Genomic DNA, 19,201 nt, shown 5'->3' with positions numbered 1-19,201 from the left:
CGATTGAGGAAGAGCGCTTTGAGCTGGCTCTTGAATGCTTTGTGGGAAGGGTGTGTGCTAATATGTATGAGGATGGCATTCCAGATTTTGGGTGCATTTCCGGTAAAGGACCTAGATAAGGTCTTTTGTTTGCAGGATTTTGGGGGAATGAGTAGCAGAGAGTTGGTGCTTCTGAGGTTTCTTGTCTGTCCCGCTTTTTGGAGTTTGGCAGCTAGATAGGTGGGTTTGCCTGTGTGCAGCACTTTGTGTGTGAGGCAAGCAGTTCTGGAATTGGTCCACATTTCTATTGGGAGCCACTTAACCTCTTTTAGAGCGGGGGTGATGTGTTTGTATTTCTTTACTCCCGTCACCATTCTGGCTGCTGCATTTAGAGTTGTTCTGAGAGGAGCAAGGTGAAGTTTAGCTGTGTCTGTGAGGGTGGCGATCCCATAGTCTAATCTGGATAGAACGAGGGATTGCGTGGCTTGCTTAAGGTCAGTTGGTGGGATGAAGGGTTTGATTTTGCTCAGTAGCTTTAAGTTGAAGAAGGCGCCTCTTGCGGTGTTCTTGATGTGTTTGATCATATCCAGGTTGGGATCTAGAGTGATACCCAATGACTTCACTGAGTCTGCTGGGATGAGAGTACAGTCGAGAGCATCAATAGACTTTATCCATTCCGTGATTGGGGGGTCTGTTCTTTGTTGGCTATGAGAAGGATTTCCGTTTTGTCTTGATTTAGTTTCAGATGGTTTAGGGACAGCCACTTTTGTACTTCTCTTAGGGTGTTGTTTAGACTTTGCATGTCTGCTATGGAGGAGGTTTCTAGGTAGATCTGGGTGTCGTCGGCATAGAGGTGGAAGGGAATGTTGGCTTTTTGGAGGATGATGGTGAGTGGCTCCATGTAGATGTTGAACAGAGCGGGTTAAAGAAATGAGCCTTGGGGAACATCTCTGATTATAGGGTATAGGCCGGACGTGGAGTTATCCTATTTTCTTCTTTCGGAGCGGTTTTGTAGGAAGGAGGTGAACCATTGTGAGACCACCCCTTTTGCTCCTACCCTGTCTTGGAGAGTGTTGATGAGTAGTTTGTGGTCAACGGTGTCAAAGGCCGCCGAGATGTCAAGGAGTATGAGTAGACAGCAGCGGTTCTTGTCCAGTGATTTGTGAACATCATCTATGACATTTAAGATGGCAGTCTCTGTGCTACATCCTTTTCTGAAGCCTTATTGGTGTGGGTCGAGGAGGTTGTTAATGTCCATGTGGTGGGTGAGTGTACGGAGAACACATTTTTCTAGTAATTTTGCTAGGAAAGGAAGATTGGAGACAGACCTGTAGTTGTTGAGATCATTAGGGTCGGCACCTGCCTTTTTTATTAATGATGTTACTTGGCCTATTTTGAGGAAGTCAAGCATGATTCCAGTTTCCAGGGAGCTGTTTATAATCTCAGTCCAGACAGGGGCTAAGGATTGTTTGAGTTTTTTTGCCAGTTGAGCGGGGAGGGGGGTCCTTAAGGTGCGATGAGGGTTTGGATCCGGTAGTTAGCTCAATAATTTCCGTTTCAGTGGTGGGTGCAAAGGTTAGCCAGTTGTTGGTTGATTGGCTCGGTGGCTTTATATCTTCTTTGATGAGTAGCGGGTCTGCCATTGAGGGATGAGAGTGGTCCATCAGTGACAGCTCAATCTTTAGTATTTTTTCATTGAAGAATTTGACAAATTTGTTACATAGGTCTTTGGAGGCTGGAATTGCAGCCGGTGTTGGTTTGAATGTTTGCTGTCTGATAATGTTGAAGAGTTCTTTGGGGCGGTTTTTCACATTATTCAGTGTGTCGCAAAAGAAGGAGGATTTTCCATGCGTGATGTGCTTATTGTATTTCCTACGTTCCTTTTTGAGTAGTTCGAGGTGGGTTGTCGAGGGGTTGTTGTGCCACAGTCTTTCAGCTGCTCTTAGTTGCCTTCTTTCTAGGTTTAGTTCAGTGTTGACCACAATCTCGATGGTAGGGTCTTGCTCTTTTTCTGTTTCAGGGGTGCTATTTTGTCCAGCATGTCGGTCAGAGCCTCATTATATTGTGAGGTAATTTCTACTGTGGACCTTTCTCCTACTTTGGAGGGGAAGACTGTGCTCAGTCTTTCTTCTAGTTCTTCCAAGGGGATCTGTCTCAGGTTTCTCATCCAGTGGAAGTGTTGTAGAGTGACATAAAGTGGTGTGGAGTGTAGTAGGGTGGAGTGGCACAGAGTGTCATAGAGTGTTGTAGAGTGGGTTGTCGTAAAGTAGAGTGGAGTTAAGTGTCATGGAATGGAGTGGAGAGTTATAGAGTGGAATGTCGTAGAGTGACATAGAGGGGAGTAGAGTGCTTAGACTGAAGTGGCCTAGAGTGTTGCAGAGTGGCATAGAATGGTGTAGAGCAGAGTGGCATAGAGTGTTGTGGAGTGTCGTAGAGTAGAGGGTTGTACAGTGGATTTATGTAGAGTGGCATAGAGTGGAGTGGGAAAGAGTGGAGTAGAGTGTTGTAGAGTGAAGTGGCATAGAGTGGAGCAGTGTCGTTGAGTGTCGTGGAGTGTCCTAGAGTGACATAGAGTGTGAAGTGTCATTGAGCGAAATGTCGTAAAGTGGAGTGGCATACAGTGGCATAGAGTGCAATTGAGTGGGATAAAGTGGTGTAGCATGGCATAGAGCAGAGTGGAGGGAAGTGGAGTGGCGTAGAGTTGAGTAGAGTGGCGTACAGTGGAGTAGAGTGGCATTTAGTGTTTTGGAGTGTACTGATGTGGAGTTTCATGGAGTGTGTAGAGTGGCGTAGAGTGCCATTGAGTGTCATAGAGTACAGTGGCGTTTAGAGGAGTATGCATAGTGTTGTAGTGCACTGACATTACAGACTACACATTTTCAATTGAAATGACCAATACATTTGCACACACATACAGTTTCACTGACAAAACTATACAGTGCACCAACGACAATGTGTGGAAATGGCATCGCCTGGTGCATTTGTTTTAATACTATTAAAGTATTTGTTTCCACCACATTTTAGAATTACAAAAAAATATGTGTTCATTTGTTCTTTGCTAATTCTGATATATTCTAAAATATTTCTACAGCTCATTTACAGACATTTACATTTTGTTGTGTGCTAGAAGAAAGTTTTTCCTTTCACACCCCTAGATTGTCAGATAAATGTTCTCACTTTAACCCCTCCCATGCTCGTGACAGAACCGTTCCGTCACGAGCCTCGGGTGGACTGTGCTGGCGACGGAACGGTTCCGTCACGGCCCCGCCGCCGCGCCTGGGCGGCGCTGATTTTGCGCCTGCGCGGCGCTGATTTTGCGCCTGCGCAGCGCGTTCTATTGAGCGGGCGGGGCCGTGAAGGAACCGTTCCGTCACAAGCACAGCTCACCCGCGTGCCGTGACGGAGCGGTTCCGTCACGAGCACGGGACCGCCGCGCTGCCGCCCCGCCCCCTTAGCGCTGCGGCGGAATAGCCGCCGCAGCGAAGGGGTTAAAGTCAGAGAATGAAAAGTAAATATCAAGCTCCCCCAGAACACAGAACCTCACATTTGATGTCTTTCTTTGAATGCACAGTAAATTTGACAAGATAAGAACAAAATGTAAAGGTCTGTTTACAGAAAAGTGAGCGCTCATGGAAGAATACAGTAAACAGGCTATGTTCAACGGGCGGGACATAGACATGCAGGACAGCCTAAAACAAATAAAGTCAGCAAAAAGGAAGCAAGAATGTGTGAGTTACAAACTACAAAGCCAATAGTAAGCAACGGGTGGAATGCTTTGCCGGGGAATCTTTCAGACCGTCAACAAGAAGTCTTTGCAAACCAGATTTAGGCCTCAACCTAAAGCAGTGTTATAAACACTTTGTGTGTTTATAGCACAAGGAGGTTCATAAAGTTGCAGAGCTGCCAGTGGTAGACCTGCTTCTTGCTGGAGTAATGTCACAGTCTGTCTCTCAAACAGCTGTAGTTAAAGGGACATTGTGACTGTTGTCGAGCCTTTTTTCTGTCCCAGCCCGACCCACCTCAGTGCTCCAATGATTGCCTCAATACCTTGATGTTGCTACTTTTTCTAAAACAATTACTTGTGATGGGGCACTAGCTTTTACCTGAACCTTTAGAAGGCCTAAAAGAGGCAACCCTATATTTAAAATGGCCTCACCGTACTCACGCAATACTTCATTGGTGTCTCCTTGCAGCAAGATTGAAAAAAACACACACAAACAAGAGTGCTTAGCAACCATCTTTAATGTTTCTATTGAACCTTTGTCTGCCTACTGCTCGGAGTCTTGGGCATTTCCTAGGAGCCCTGTGGGTACACCGACTGCCAGGAGGCATGTTGGTGTCTGGCTATGTGCAACCGTTTCTAAAGATACGTGTGACAAGACAATAAAACTGAAGATGCTAAACTTGTCAATCTGGTTCCGAGATGATACTATTCTCAGCATCCAGCCAGTGCCCAGGCCTTAGGGCAGTTCACGTTGAGGGGGGAATCCTTTGACAGCTATGCAGATCAATTGTTCGCTTTCAAACTAGCAACAACCTAAAAACTTTTCTTCTGGTCCCTCCCTATTTAATTCGAACGAAGGCCATTGCCTTTACTTTAGAGAGGAGCCCTGCTGCCAATGGGCGCTTCAGAACCCACTTAACATTTTTTGCATAGTAGTGTAACCTTTGTGAATTGTATGTTGGAGATCAACACAAACTCACTTTATTGCTCTCATAGAGAGTCACTGGTGCGAATACTGGGTTCTGAATCCGGGAATTGTTTGATTTTACTTAGTAACAGTGGAAACATATAATTTGCTTACACTGCTTTTGTGTCACCGGCCGGGCCTTGACCGTTGTTGCAGAGAAAGGGGGGGAGGTGTTTTAAAGGTTGTTGGAAGTCTGCCATTGCTGTTACCCCCGCATTACCTCCATCGCCTGCTTCTCTTGGATCTTTGCAGTGCAAAGAGAGGTGGGGGAATGCCAACCCCTGCTTCCCGGTCAGCACGGGTCAGCATTGTTCCATGCATTGGTTCCAGGCTGAGGTAACCGCTCCTCTGTCACAGCCTGTGCTCATAGGGTCAGCGCTTGGCCCTGATGGAGAGTGGAAAGCACCGCTTCGACTGCCAGATTCATCCTCTTAGTCCGCTAAGCTGAGTCCGCTAAGTGGCCCAAGTCTAGGACGGGATGTGGCCATCCTCTAGGGACTGCAGCAGGGAGGAGGAGTGGTGGGCACTGCAAGTGGACATGTCGATTTGGCCGGCCATCTTATGACGGCCAATCCAACAGGCAAACTTACATTTCTCCAACCCAGCAGTGTTGCACCGCCCGGTGGAGAAGAGGCCCAGGTCCCTGAGCGAGCATCAGACGAGCCTGATCAGATCGACCCTGGCGCTTCTCTGGTGCTGGGTAATAGCATGAAAGCAGAGTCCGGATTGGATGAGGAGTCTGGGAGCTGGACTGCACTCATGGAATAAGTGGGACCCTGGCACATCAGGTCGGTCCTTTAAAAAAATATATTCTGCCCCACCACGCTGACTCACCATGTTCTATTGGAAGCAGCCTCCACTGTTCCGAACATACCATGCCTCTAGGCAATCACAAATCACCTCAAAATGTTTCATTTGCTCCCAGTGCATAAACTAATCCATTTTAGAACATGCAAATGTTGAGCGCTCCATTGACGACAATGGAGTCCCCCAGGCTTCAAATGGCTGGTGAAAGCCCGGAGCCTCAACATTCCAATGTTAATTCTCAGCAACAGCTGTGATCAAAGGCGTCATAGATCCCGAGGGGATTTCAACCACCTCGGGCTCCATGGGGCCTCTGTTTTACAATTAAGAACATTCGGACCTCTAGGGGACTAATGTTCTAATAGCGTTGAAGCCCTATGTAGCGGGCTCTACCGGCCATTAAGGACCGCTCTCTTGTTAAAGGCCCTCACTTTCAGATCGGGCCTTTAATACTTGAGCAGGCCTTTACGATGGCCAAAAATATCTTATTAAGAGACTTAGGACCTGATCTAGACTTTGCCGAATGGGATACTCCAACACAAATGTGACAGATATCTCCTCCGCCATATTGCAAGTGCATTCAGTGGCATAATGAAACTTGAGTGGGCCCCTCTGAACAGTACATGGAGGGGGCTTGAACCCAGTCAGGAGCTCTCAGGCCTGGGTCCCGCCGCCCATGCGCCATGCTGTAGGGGCCTCCTGGAGCTCGGACCCCACACATCGCAAAGGCTGCTGGGGCTATTGTTATGCCACTGAGTGCATCATATCCTTTGGCACTTGTAATACAGAAGATGCAATATCCGTCACGTTTGTGATGGAGTACCCATGGCCAAACTCTAAATCAGACCCTTACTCTTTATTGTCCCACCAATCCCGCAGATCATCCAGTGTGCTGCTTCTGAAGAGTCCCTGCTTTTTTGGCTTACAAAGCCAAAAAAGCGGAGATAAAATCAGCGCCCTATTTACAAGAGGGTGCTAACATGCATAATCGCATGTTAGCACCCTTTTTCCCAACGCCTCACTTTGCATCTCCAATGAGATGCAAAGTGGGCATTACTGGGCGTACCCCAGATGGACTACCTTGCAAATATCGCTGATGTTTACATTGCGATATTTACAAGGCAGCCCACAAGATTTTAGCACACATTAGATTTTGGCAAAAACTGCAATTTTTGCCAAAATCTAACGTCTGCTAAAATCCTGACTTAGACATCCCTAACATAGGGGGTGGATTATGCTGATACGACCCTGTGGGTTGTATCAGCATGGTTATCGCCGTTTTGCAGGGAACATCGCTGGAAAACCAGCGATGTTCCCTGCAAAAGGGCGATGACCTCGCTATCTCTGGAATTTGTATCGCCCTGGAGTAACGTGTTGTTAATTACATGCTACCAGGGCGATAAATACCAGAGATTGCCTGCGATAATATAATTTTCGCTAAGCACGGCCAGCGATGATTATCTCTGGACGTTGTTAATATGCCTCTTAATTCCTTTGTTTGGTTTGCTGTCTGCTTATGTTAGCGCTGGAACACCCTGAATAGAGCAGCTGGTGCACGGTCTAACTTATTCATTCAGTTATTCTTTAGTCACATTGAGGGGGAAAGTAGCAGTGGGTAGTGTGGGTCGGTGGCAGGAGCTCAGGTATTAATTTTAGGACGGTGGCGGATGAGGGGAGGGAAGTTGCTGAGGGTGATGAGTGGCAGAGCAACGTGCATTTTCTTAAACTATATGGGGTAATGAGGGTAGAAGAAACCATGTATGGTTGCGTAGAATGGCAGGGTAGACATTATTGGTCTTCTCTTTGAATTGCAGGACAGGGAAGGGTCTTGTGATAATGTTGCAGCAGGATGGCAAAATACCAGAAATATTCTGTATATTTAAGGGAGTGGCAGGCACTAACAAGGGGATGTAGATTGAAGGAAACCATGTATCTGCCAATTTTTTTTAAATATAATTGGGGGAGGTAGGTGAAGGAGATGACGCCAGTGTGTGCTTTGCTCTCCCATGCACCTTCTTCCTCTGTGCAGAGGAGAGGTATTTAGGATGGCATAGCATACATTTGTTGATAGATAATTTGTAATAAAGCAGAGTCCTACACCTTGTGGTTTCAAGTGGCATCATTGACTTCTCTCGCTGTCTTATACATATCATTTGGAACCTCTTGGTAGAAAACAACCCCGTTGTTGATAACTAACCACCTGTATCCCCACATGTTATGGACTGCATGTGGCAAGGGAGAAAATGAAGCGGGTGACGTTGATTGACTTTGGGATTGCTGTAAATGTAAACAAGGAGATGGTCTATCGTAAGCATTTCTTGCTGACCTGATCTAGAATTTCATCTTTTTGGCAGATGGTAATGGAGAGGACCAGCCTTATTATATATGAGGAAATGCATCTTTCTAAAAAGATGGTCATCTCGAATTATGTATGCAGCATTACCGCAAAGAGTCTATTCATTAAATTTGGCTCAAACAGTGGCGGCTGCTCGTGAAAGAAAAGTGGTGGACATGTAGGGGGAGAAAAACACAGGGAAAAAATAGTACTTACCTCCTGGCTAGTTGCTCGTCTGCTTCTCTAGGCTCCCAGTAGTCCATGCACATGTTCACAGGCTCCCCTATGCCAATACAGAATCTGCTCTCATGCTGGGAATACTATTACCCAGCATGAGAGAAGTGATGGGATTGGTCTCAGCAGGCTGGTTTGACGCTCAGTCGGGGCTTGGGAGCCTATGCCTGTTCTCCACCTGGCGTGCAGCACAGCTCGGGTGGAGAGATCTAAGTGCGCATGTCGGTTTGGCCATCCTATGACAGCCGGCCAAACAGAAATGCTGCACTTTCAGCAGTGCTCACCACTCTTCCTCCCTGCTGCAGGAACTGTCCATCAGGATGGCCCAGCCCCGCCCACACCGTCCTAGACTCGGCTCAGTGAGGAAAAATAAAATGATAATAACCTGTTTTGTTATCAGTTCATTTTTTATGTTTCCACTGCTGAGAGTTCAGTGGTGCGCAGCTCCTCCATCTTAACAGAGGAGCTGCCAATGGGCTCAAAAGCAATTATGACAGTTTAAAAGCTACTTTTGAGGAAGAATTGTGTTGGCACATTGTAAGTGAACTTTCACTAGCTTCTAATAGATTGTTATTTTGTAGATCACGTTTTGTTTTTTAAATGAACTTTTTAATAAACAATAAATAAAAATTAGACTCATTAAACATACTTTTTAAAGTTTTGATTCCAGGTACTACACCTCTTCCTGAATTCTCGGAATGGGTCAAATAAATATCTCTTTTGCAATACCTTCAAAACCTTGGGGCCGATTAGGATGGCGGACGGAAGAGCCACCGCGGCCCTGGAGTAGGCGGAAAAAGCCTCTTCCGTGTCCGCCTGCCGCGGATACTCCGTCCGCCATATCAGGATAGGAAAACGTGTCAAATTTCCGTCCGCGACGGAAAAGCACGCTCCGCCGGCCAACTACACACGACCACGCGGCGGACGTAACACATCCGGACGCTCCGCCGTACGCACTTACGTCTAAGACCGTCCCCCAAATCAAGATGGCGGAAAACACACATAAAACCGCAGCGGAAAAACAACCTGTCTTAACACGGCGGAATCCCCACAGCGAACATAGGTGACACAGCCGAGATACCCACCGCAAGCTGACCACCACCATGGACCCGGCGCTACACGCTTTCCCGATGCTCTTCGCGATCCACCACGTCCTAGTCATGGCCTACTATGGACGACGACGCAGGTAAGGTACAAACCATTGGCTGTCTGGAGGGGAATACCAGCAAGGGACGTGACGTAGGGAGGGGGAGTGTCATGTTATCGAAACCACTGATGAGAACCATATACGAATACACATTTGCAGTACGCAAGCAGGAATGGCAACGACAGACCACGAGACTTGATAGACTACCTTTATTGTCCAAAATAGGGGTCAAATCACAGTGTATGCGTGAGCATGGGCAAAGTGGGCACCAGAGCAGGTACAACATAGCAGGCAACGAGAGGGCAGCATGCAGTATCAGAGCATCAACAGTGCATTGTGCAGTACAGAGCAGGTACATCAGAGCAGGTAACGAGAGGGCAGCATGCAGTATCAGAGCATCAACAGGGCATTGTGCAGTACAGAGCAGGTACATCACAGCAGGTAACGAGAGGGCAGCATGCAGTATCAGAGCATCAACAGGGCATTGTGCAGTACAGAGCAGGTACATCACAGCAGGTAACGAGAGGGCAGCATGCAGTATCAGAGCATCAACAGGGCATTGTGCAGTACAGAGCAGGTACATCACAGCAGGTAACGAGAGGGCAGCATGCAGTATCAGAGCATCAACAGGGCATTGTGCAGTACAGAGCAGGTACATCACAGCAGGTAACGAGAGGGCAGCATGCAGTATCAGAGCATCAACAGGGCATTGTAGAGTACAGAGCAGGTCCATCAGAGGCAGCACGTGGGAGGGGCTAAGTGCATCAACAGTCCATTGCACAGAACAGGCCCTATCAGAGGCAGCACGTGAGAGGGGCAAAGTGCATCAACAGTCCATTGCACAGAACAGGTCCATCAGAGGCAGCACGTGAGAGGGGCAAAGTGCATCAACAGTCCATTGCACAGTCAGGTCCATCAGAGGCAGCACGTGAGAGGGGCTAAGTGCATCAACAGTCCATTGCACAGAACAGGTCCATCAGAGGCAGCACGTGAGAGGGGCAAAGTGCATCAACAGTCCATTGCACAGAACAGGTCCATCAGAGGCAGCACGTGACAGGGGCAAAGTGCATCAACAGTCCATTGCACAGAACAGGTCCATCAGAGGCAGCACGTGAGAGGGGCAAAGTGCATCAACAGTCCATTGCACAGAACAGGTCCATCAGAGGCAGCACGTGAGAGGGGCAAAGTGCATCAACAGTCCATTGCACAGAACAGGTCCATCAGAGGCAGCACATGAGAGGGCATACAGCAGCATGTGAACAACAACAGGGCAGTGTGGACACCAGAGCAGGTACATCAGAGGCAGTACAACACAGGGCATACAGCAGCAAGAGAACAGCAACAGGGCATTGTGGAGTACAGAGCAGGTACATCAGAGGCAGTAAACGAGAGGGCAGTATGCAGTATCAGAGCATCAACAGGGCATTGTAGAGTACAGAGCAGGTACATCATAGGCAGCACAACTACGTGTCCCTACCAACCCGTCACAGGGACCACAAGAGTGCCACGCAGTTCTCAATGGACACACCATGTGAAGTAACATTTGAGTGAAGTGTTCAGCACCTCACATCACAGATTCAGGGGGACTGCGTGAACTACCTGCCTCGGACACACTGGCAGCACCAGCAACAGGAGTGTGAGACACAGCCACAGCCCGAGTGACACACACATGGGCCACGGACCCAGACACACTGGCAGCACCAGCAACAGGAGTGTGAGACACAGCCACAGCCCGAGTGACACACACATGGGCCACGGACCCAGACACACTGGCAGCACCAGCAACAGGAGTGTGAGACACAGCCACAGCCCGAGTGACACACATATGGGCCACGGACCCAGACACACTGGCAGCACCAGCAACAGGAGTGTGAGACACAGCCACAGATGTAGTCACTGACACGTGAGCCACTGACCCAGACAGACTGCCAGCACCAGAAACAGGAGTGTGCAACACAGCCACAGATCTTCTAACTGACACGTGAGCCATAGACCCAGATACACTGCCAGGACCTGCAACAGGAGAGGGCACAACTGACACTGTGCCACCATCTGATACATGAGAGTCAACTGCACCAGCGCCACTGGGACAACTGAAATGATGAGCCACAGGGCTGTATGGGCCAGGAGGCAGGGTGGGCCTGGGAGCTGGGGATAGCTCACCTAGAGCCAAATCGGGGTTGGCAGGTGTCAATGGTGTGTGTCTGCGTTTCTTAGGGAGGTGTGAGTGCACCCTGGACAGGACTGGACTGCCAAGTGGTGGGGACTCCAAAGAATCACCACCCAGCATAGGTGGAGCAACTGCTGCCGGGGATCTGGTTTCGGGGGAGGTGCTGGAGCCTGCTTGTCGTTTGCTCTGTGCCTGCCGCCTGGACTCGGAATGATGTGTAATGGGGGATGCAACAACAGGGGACACCCTCCTCTGCTTCTGACTGGCCTGGATGGGAGTGGAGGTATGGGGGGACTCCGCCGCGGAGACATCAGTTTGGCGTTTAGTAGAAAACATCAGCCTCAGTGCAGCCAGGGGTGAAGTATGCCTGTCCTTGATAGCGCCATTGTCCATGCTAGATGCCTTGTCCGTAGGTTGTGCCTTATCCTTAGGTGGAGTGTTGTCTCTGGATGTAGCCTGTGCCCTGCTCGCCGCCCTGTTCCTGCCAGCAGACTTGTCGTCTGTGGTGCACCTGCCTCCAGCAGACACCTGCTCCCTGTGTGTGTCCCTGCCCTTGGGAGTGTTCCTATCCACTGCTGTGGGCCTGCTCTTGGGAGTCTCCCTGCTCTTAGTAGGTGCCTTAGTCTTCTCAGTGTCCTTGGGAGTGTTCCTATCCACTGCTGTGGGCCTGCTCTTGGGAGTCTCCCTGCTCTTAGTAGGTGCCTTAGTCTTCTCAGTGTCCTTGGGAGTGTTCCTATCCACTGCTGTGGGCCTGCTCTTGGGAGTCTCCCTGCTCTTAGTAGGTGCCTTAGTCTTCTCACTGTCCTTGGGAGTGTCCCTTACCTCTGCTGTGGGCCTGCTCTTGGGAGTCTCCCTGCTCTCAGTAGGTGCCTTAGTCTTCTCACTGTCCTTGGGAGTGTCCCTTACCTCTGCTGTGGGCCTGCTCTTGGGAGTCTCCCTGCTCTCAGTAGGTGCCTTAGTCTTCTCACTGTCCTTGGGAGTGTCCCTTACCTCTGCTGTGGGCCTGCTCTTGGGAGTCTCCCTGCTCTTAGTAGGTGCCTTTGTCTTCTGACTGGCCTTGTCCAAGGAACAGTCCATGGACATGTGAGTATCCCTTGCCTTCGGAGTACCTTTCGTGTTGAATGCCTGTGTAGCTCCGGAAGGCATGTCCCCCAACAACACTTGTGGATCCTGTGTGTGTACTCCAGTGCATCTGACGTCGTCTACGTGAACAGATTTAGCTGATCTAGGGGATGGGGTCTGTGCCCTGCGTGCCCTGACGTGCTGTCTGACGCTGCTTCTAGTGCAATAACCTGTATTTGAGTCCTGCTCTGAATAATCACTACCCCCTGAGACATCCAGCGGTGTAGATGGGGAAACAGAAGTAGCACCCTGTTCATTCGACTGTACTATTGCAGACGACACACTGCTTGCCAATGACTGCACTGTCCTGTGTAGACCTGCAAGATCGCCATGCATCCCTTCCATGAATGCCACCACCTGCCCCAACTTCCTATCATGGTCCTGGAAAGCATTTGTCATATTGGTCTGACCCACACACAGCTGTCGCAGCAGATCAACGGCCTCAGCACACAGTGCATTTTGGCTCACCGTGGCAGGGGCAGCGGTGCCTGCACCGAACGCCACTCTGCTCCCCCTACTCCTCCGGCCACGAACAATACATGGTGCAGTTGGCGGAAGTGTGGGCCCTGTGTGCTGTCTTCCGACAGAAGGTGATGAGTGCCCACTCCCAGTCTGTGACAACAGTGCAGGCTCACCAAGAGTGTCCGACGAGGAGGACGATGGTGTCTCCACATGCGAGTCCTCAGGGACGGTCCTGTCCCCCTCTCCGGCGCTGGCCTCCTCCGTGTCAGTCTGCGTGTGTGCGAAGTCTGAGCCGGACTCATTTCCTCGGCTACTCTCCACCGTCTGTGGCTGAGTGTCCTCTGTCAAAGCTGAAATGCACAGAAAAGATGTGTGAGTCATGGGCACACTCACGTACAGAAGGAACAGGATAGCCAAATCACATAGCAGACAAAGGTTCATGAGCCCTCATCCTGCACATGGCCCACCCCTACCAGTCATCCTCACATTTTCTGCCATGGGGCCATGGACCACTAGGGGATGTGCCTTAACACTCAACTACTAAGCAAGTGGCGTGTCAACATGGCGGACCTGGATGTCAAATGAGTACCACCCAATGGGACCAAAATGCCATCACAGGCATACATACGCAACACGGAACTCAATAGTGTGTCTGTGCACCAATACATGCATAGCACTCACAAGTTTCCTACACAGACAGTATGCTCACCGCTAGTTTGCTGTTGATCGGCACTCAGACGTTCGGCCAGTTCAGGATGCATCACTGCAATGATACGGTGCATGAGAGGGGTCATGGAGCGTCGGGCCAGACGGGGCGTCCTTGGAATCAGGCCCAGTGTTACTTCCGCTACATTCTTGCTCAGCCTGGAAATGTCGTCCCAGCGTTTGTGGCAGTGTGTATGTCGTCTGTTGCACACCCCCAATGCCCGTACTTCCCGTGCTATGGTCCTCCACAGGTCCTTGCGAAGGTGCAGCTTGACCTACCATGATGGGAGACAAAAGGGTTTAAGTCAGTGGACAGGTGGCCTGTCACACACATAGGGGCAAGACGTTACTGTCAGCAGCCATGCACAATCAGGAACATATGTCTAGCCCACACTACACAGCTAAGATAGAAATAGGCCTGATCATTTGGCCCCCTCATGAACACCAACATGTCCCACACTGCACTTACCACCCGTCCCGGTGCGCCGTAGAGGCGTCCATAGTTGCGGAGTACACCGTCCACGAGGACATCAAGCTCCGCGGCGGTGAAGGGTCGAGACCGGATCTCTTTGCCACTCGACATGGCAAGATCACGGAGTATGGCACTAGAGCAGCAGTCGGTGGTCAGCTCAGCAGCAGCAGCAGCAGGTCGAGGTGATGGTCACAGGCAGCAGTCGGTGGTCAGCTCAGCAGCAGCAGCAGCAGGTCGAGGTGATGGTCACAGGCAGCAGTCGGTGGTCAGCTCAGCAGCAGCAGCAGCAGCAGGTCGAGGTGATGGTCACAGGCAGCACTGGTCCCCAGGGTAGGAAGTTTCATTTTGGCCAAGACACATATATAGGGCCCTCAGCACGTGTCAGTGGCATACGTCGCCAGCAATTGGTCAGCCCTGGAAGCGTGATCGTGAAATGGGCCAATGACTGGCCCTGTTGTTGCGGTGCACAGCTTCCGCTACTTGCGATTGGCCGTATGCGGCCAGCGTCCCTCTTCCCATTGGCTGCATGTGCAGGGACCGTCACGGGCACACATCGGCAACCGCACGTGCAAGCTTCAGGCACGGAAGCTTCAGTTGCAACAATGTACTATCACTGGCGCCTCCATGGCGGTGCACGTACACAGCGGGGGAGGTGCAGGCCTATACACCCTGCAGATGTACTCAATGGACATGCCAGTTCATGACCCCCCTTACAGTCACCTTGCATCATCCACCGTACACCGGCCGGAGCGGCCGGCCCATGAACAACCGCCGGTCCCGGCCATGAACAACCGCCGTGCCCGGCCATGAACAACCGCCGGTCCCGGCCATGAACAACCGCCGTGCCCGGCCATGAACAACCGCCGGTCCCGGCCATGAACAACCGCCGTGCCCGGCCATGAACAACCGCCGTGCCCGGCCATGAACAACCGCCGTGCCCGGCCATGAACACAACCGCCATGGCCGGGACCGGCGGTTGTTCATGGCCGGGCACGGCGGTTGTTCAAGGCCGGGACCGGCGGTTGTTCATGGCCGGGACCGGCGGTTGTTCATGGCCGGGCACGGCGGTTGTTCATGGCCGGGCACGGCGGTTGTTCATGGCCGGGCACGGCGGTTGTTCATGGCCGGGACCGGCGGTTGTTCATGGCCGGGCACGGCGGTTGTTCATGGCCGGGACCGGCGGTTGTTCATGGGCCGGCCGCTCCGGCCGGTGTACGGTGGATGATGCAAGGTGACTGTAAGGGGGGTCATGAACTGGCATGTCCATTGAGTACATCTGCAGGGTGTATAGGCCTGCACCTCCCCCGCTGTGTACGTGCACCGCCATGGAGGCGCCAGTGATAGTACATTGTTGCAACTGAAGCTTCCGTGCCTGAAGCTTGCACGTGCGGTTGCCGATGTGTGCCCGTGACGGTCCCTGCACATGCAGCCAATGGGAAGAGGGACGCAGGCCGCATATGGCCTTTGGGAAGTAGCGGAAGTTGAGCACCGCCATGGCGGCGCCAAATATGTGATCTTGTCAGACGCTGCACCGTGATGTGTTGTGTGCAGTTGCGTCATGAGGGATGTGAGCGTGATTGTGAAAGGTCATATGTCATACAATATAGCATGTGTGTCCATACAATGGACATCGGTCGGCACACAATGGGCAACAGATGTGCATTTGTACGTGTTGACGTCGGGTTTGACCCTACAGACGTTGTTACATCTTCACAACTACACAGTACATCACGGCTGTGTGGCCAATTAATGCATCTGTTGTCAGTTTCTTGTTGTGTCGAGGTGACTACAGTGGTGGTGGTACACATGCATTCCGTGTATGTGATTTATACGTTCTGTCACCATGCATGTCATTACCGTATGCACATCATCATTGGTGGTGGCATTTGTGCTTGATGACATGGCGTGTGTAAACTTATCGTTTGTGTGCATGCAGTTGCATGAGTGTCTGTGATGTGTCTACGATACATTAGGGTGACGACTGAAGTTTTGTCAGTAAGGTACACATGTGATGGAGTTGTACACGTATGCGTCGTTTGTAAGTTGACCTAAGTTACATCTCTCTCCCACACAGGAGGGCTCCAAATGTGCATCGCCCATACACTCTGCTGGAGGATATGGTAGACGAGGAGGTGATTCGGAAATTCCGGCTGGATCGACGTCGGTTGCTGGAGCTTGTGGCTCAATTGTCTCCTCATCTGCAGCCACGTAGAACGTATCCTGGCTCGTTTACACCCACTGCACAGGTCATGGCGGTACTACATTTCTTCGCTACTGGCACATTTCAGTATACAGTTGGAGGTGCCGGGGGCATGTCACAGGCCATGTTCAGCACGGTTCTTCGGGATGTGTTAACAGCTATGATGCTGTACAAGGATGAGTACATACATTTCCCACGTCCGGAAGAGTTGCCAGCTGTCAAAGCTGGTTTCTATGCACTGGGCCACATACCTCACGTTGTGGGCTCAATTGATGGCACGCACATCGCGCTCATTCCACCACGGGCACGCGAACAAGTGTTCAGGAATCGCAAACACTTTCATTCGCTGAACGTGCAGGTGGTGTGCCTGGCGAGCAACATCATCTCCCATGTGTGTGCAAGATTTCCTGGATCCGCACATGACGCCCACATCATGCGAACCAGCAATGTCCCACGACTCATGGCAAATCTGCCACCCGGTCAAGCGTGGCTTGTTGGTGAGTGTGCAGTGGGGACTCTTGTGATCTCTGTGTTGCATGGGGTACCCACCATATCTTGTTCTGATGTTTGTCTCTGTCATCCCCCTACATAGGCGACTCGGCTTACCCAAACCGGCCCTGGCTCCTCAGTCCCCTACGTAATCCGAGGACGGCGGGTGAAATGCGGTACAATGAGGCACATGGAAGGACACGGAGAGTCATCGAACGTACCTTTGGACTGCTCAAGTCTAGGTTTCGGTGCCTCGATAAGACCGGAGGGGCCCTGCCTTACTCACCAGGAAAAGTATGCAAGATCGTGATTGCCTGCTGCATGCTCCACAACCTGGCAGTACGCAATAACATTGAACTGCTGTTGGACCCTGAAGACGAAGGAGTTTCTCGGCCTCCCATCCCACCCATGTCGACTGATGAGGATAGTGGTGAGGAGGAAGGTGTGGACCAGAGGCGCCAGCTCATTGATCGCTACTTCCCTTGAATGTGAGTATCTACCTCTAGTGGCGGTTGACAATGGCTCATGTATGTTTTCTGGTGTTGTGTGGATATGGGGTTAATCAGCTGGGTGTGGTTTGTGATGGTTGCACATGTGTGTCTTCATGTCTTTGGACATAGGAGTGTCCATGATGTGTGTGCTCCCATCCCATGCTTGTGTGATGGTTGTCGTTTGTGTAATGTTGCTGTGCATTGTGTTGCGATGTGTGTGAATCTCTTTAGTGACGTGTGTTTGCTGTCTCTGGTTTTCTCTAGGTCACTCCCGCAGCGCCATGATCATGTGCGACTATGATCCCTGTACCTGTTTACGTCTGTATCTGATGGCAATCATGTGAATAAACATGGAGGCAAAACATCATTGTGTGAGTAAATGCAATTTATTGACAGGTTGTGCTTTTGTGCTGGTGAATATTTACAAGTAAGTGGGGGGGAGGGAGTTGGAGTTGAAGGTAATGGCAGATGAAATGTCCGTGCTGACACCACATTGGGGGGTGTCAGGCTAGTCCAGCAGACCAGTGGCAATGATTGTCTATGTGGGACAGGATGGTTAGCAGGGTGAATGTCTGGCACAGGCAGTGGCATTGTCAAGGTCGTCCCCTCTTGGAGCGTGTGCCTGGCGCTCCAACACTGCTCTCAGCCACTTCCTGCCTCGGCCGCCCCCTCCGTCTCGGAGGTGGTACAGAGTCAGCTGGGAGGGCAGGTTGGTGATGGGCCACATCCGTCGCCAGGGGCTCAGGTGGTGGTGGCGGCGGTGGAGGCGAAGGCGGAGGTGACGGGGGAGGCGGAGGTGACGGTGGCGGTGGCGCTGCCACACTTGGTGGAGGGGGGGGGGGGGTTGTTCCCGCCAACCCATTCCCTCCACATCGTTGCCTGCTGGCCCATGATCACCAACATCTGGCCAAGGATGCCAGAGATCTCGCGCAGGATGTTGGTGTTGTCCACTGAGTCCTGGTGAACACGATCAGCGTTTGCCTGGGACCGGTCGTATGAGGCCTGGCACCTGGCAAGAGCTTGTAGGGACTGTGCCACTGGCTCGGGTAGCTGTCCCTCCTCTGACCGGCGGTGTGTGGCTCGCCTGATTGGCAGTTGTCCCGTTGCCTGTGTTTGTGGCCCACTCACCCTGCTTGTGTGTGGGGCCGTTGGACCAGCGTTGCGCGCTGGGTCATGCTGGGTGGCACCGGCAGGAGTCGTGGTGCTGGTGGTAGTGGTGGTACTGGTGGTACTGGTGGTACTGGTGGTACTGGTGGTGGTGGGGACTGTGCAGATCACAGAGACAGGTGCCGCGGGAGTCACACATGCGACGTTGGTCGGTCCCGGGAGTCCCTGTGAGCCAGATGGCCCTGGCTGCGTGCTTGGTCCCGCTCCATCCTCCGCCCCGGAGCTGCCTGTGTCGTCGTCAGCAGAGAGTCCTGTAGGTGTGGGAGGCGAGGCTGGCGGCCGGGTACTGCTTTCCCCAGTCAGTTGACGATCACCTGAGGGACAAGATCGAGCTGGTCAGTAATGTGGACAGTACATGGTTACATTGATTTGTAGACATTTCTGTTTCCTGTCGCACACACCCCACCCTCCACCACCACCACCACCACCACCCTCCCCGTGCACATGGGGGCCTGTTGGGAGTTGTAGTTTGGTCCTCTCACACACCCCACCCTCCACCACCACCACCACCACCACCCTCCCCGTGCACATGGGGGCCTGTTGGGAGTTGTAGTTTGGGCCTCTCACACACCCCACCCTCCACCACCACCACCACCACCACCCTCCCCGTGCACATGGGGGCCTGTTGGGAGTTGTAGTTTGGGCCTCTCACACACCCCACCCTCCACCACCACCACCACCACCACCCTCCCCGTGAACATGGGGGCCTGTTGGGAGCCATGGACATGTTAGT

Source organism: Lissotriton helveticus, chromosome 4_2 (genome assembly GCF_964261635.1).
Source record: "Lissotriton helveticus chromosome 4_2, aLisHel1.1, whole genome shotgun sequence".
NCBI lineage: Eukaryota > Metazoa > Chordata > Amphibia > Caudata > Salamandridae > Lissotriton > Lissotriton helveticus.
The sequence above is the reverse complement of the archived record's forward strand: the minus strand, read 5'-3'. Positions refer to the sequence as shown.